We start from the raw sequence: 1,888 nt of genomic DNA on the forward strand, positions 1-1,888 counted from the left end.
GCTGGTAAAGTCATAATGATCCCGGTTATTCCCACTGTGGCAAGGCCTGCCAGAGGGAGGGAGCCCACAGGATCTGGGGTCAGAAAGGACCCTGAGGCTCCCCATCTTTTCAAGGCTGGAGCCAAAGATCCAGCAGAAGGAGAAGCAAGTCAGGTATAAGTTTTTCTTACCCGAAAGAGTTACTGCCCAGAGCCATCCCCAGTCCCTTCACCATGTGAAAAAGGCCCGCACAGATCGATGCCTCTCACCTCTGTCTCCCTTCCACTTTCCACGGCCGCAACTCCCAGCCTCCCGCTTTGGCTCCTGCTTCCGTGAGGCTTCAGGCCTGATCTTCCTCACCTGCCCGAGCAGCTCTAGCCACCACCACCGCCACCTGGAAGCTGGGAAGTACTGGCTCTCCTGAGTCTCTGGTCAGTGCCCTGTCTCTCTCCAACACTGCTACTCCCTCTCCTCACGTGGCTTTAGACTTTAAGTCCTCCTCCAAAAACAAAAACCCAAAGCCTCCAACTCTACCTCCTGCCCCAGCTGCCACCCAAGTGTGACCCCCCCCCCTTTGCCAGCAACTCTGGAAAAGGCTGCCCACACCGTGTCCACGTGTTCCTGCCTCTACCTCTCCCGGAAACCACCCTCAGTCCCCAGCTGCTGACCCTAACAATTCAGCCCAGATGCTCCTAGCCTGTGCCTTTCTCCCCTTCTCTGACCAGTTTTTCCCTGACTCTGTCCTGGCCTCCATCCCCTGTGGGGTTTCCTATGGCATCCTTGTGAACCACATTCCCTCCCTGGGGCTGGTCCCCTCTTACCCCAAAGATAGGCCCAGACCCCACAGATTCTCTATCTCCCTTATCTCACAGAGACACCACCAGTAGCTTGCCCCTTCCCCACTAAATGTTCTTGACCCTCCACGCCCACCCTGAAGGACGGAGGAAATTCCACGGCCAAGGATTCCAGGCTGGCAGAGGCAGAGAGGTCCAAAAGCAGCACGTATGGGGAGTTCAGCTGAGCCTCCAGGACCCACCAGGAGGAGTCCCCCAAATCCGGGGACAGTGCCTGTATGTGGTGGGTGCCCCACAAGGATTTGTGAGAAGCAGAGCTCATGAGGTGTGAAGTCACATAATTTGGTGGCCTTGTGTTCAAGAAAAAGAACACAAAATTCCTACTATAAATGTAGGCATGAAAGTGAGTATTTATTTGTGATGAAAATACAAAGGATCTGTGCAACAGAGTGGTGGCTACGGCGGCTTCACTGTCACCATCCTCTGGTCAGAAGGCTGTGAGGAGGATGGGGGGATCGGGGAGTTCGGGGGCACAAGACTGACAAGGTTAGCCTCTCCTGTCAGTGCCAGACGCTCAGGTTCAGAGCCCACCTGTGAGCCCTCAATCACCCTCCCAGCCAAGCAACCATGACCGTGACTCTGTCACCCTTTGTGGGCCTCTCTGGTGGCAAAAAGGCCCAGATTCTCCCAGCTCAGGAGACTTCCTCCCCTCTGGGAGGGTAGCCAGAGGACGAATGTGGGTGTCTGAGAACTCTTTGCTGGTCCCCTCCTGGTGACCTTGGGCACTCTTCTCCTGGGCCTCAGGGGTGATGGCAGGGCTGTTCTGAAAGCCTCCTTTTCATTCTGGCATTCTGTTCATCTGACCCGCCTGGGAAGCTCTCCCAGCAGGGGCAGCCAGAGAACGGAGCTCTGAGAGTCTCATTCATTCCCCAGGGCTGAGGTCTTCCAGGGGCCTGCTCCAGACTCTGCTGGCTGCTGGTGGGTGGGGCCACACGGCCACGGAGGTGCTCCCAACCCCCATGGGGCCAACTAGACAAGAAATACGTCATTACCACGACTTCCAGCCAAGAGATCTTATACCAAAGGCAGACTTCCTGGAGGAGTCCAGGAAGGCT

The sequence above is a fragment of the Neovison vison genome, chromosome 7 (assembly GCF_020171115.1).
Source record: "Neovison vison isolate M4711 chromosome 7, ASM_NN_V1, whole genome shotgun sequence".
Lineage (NCBI taxonomy): Eukaryota > Metazoa > Chordata > Mammalia > Carnivora > Mustelidae > Neogale > Neogale vison.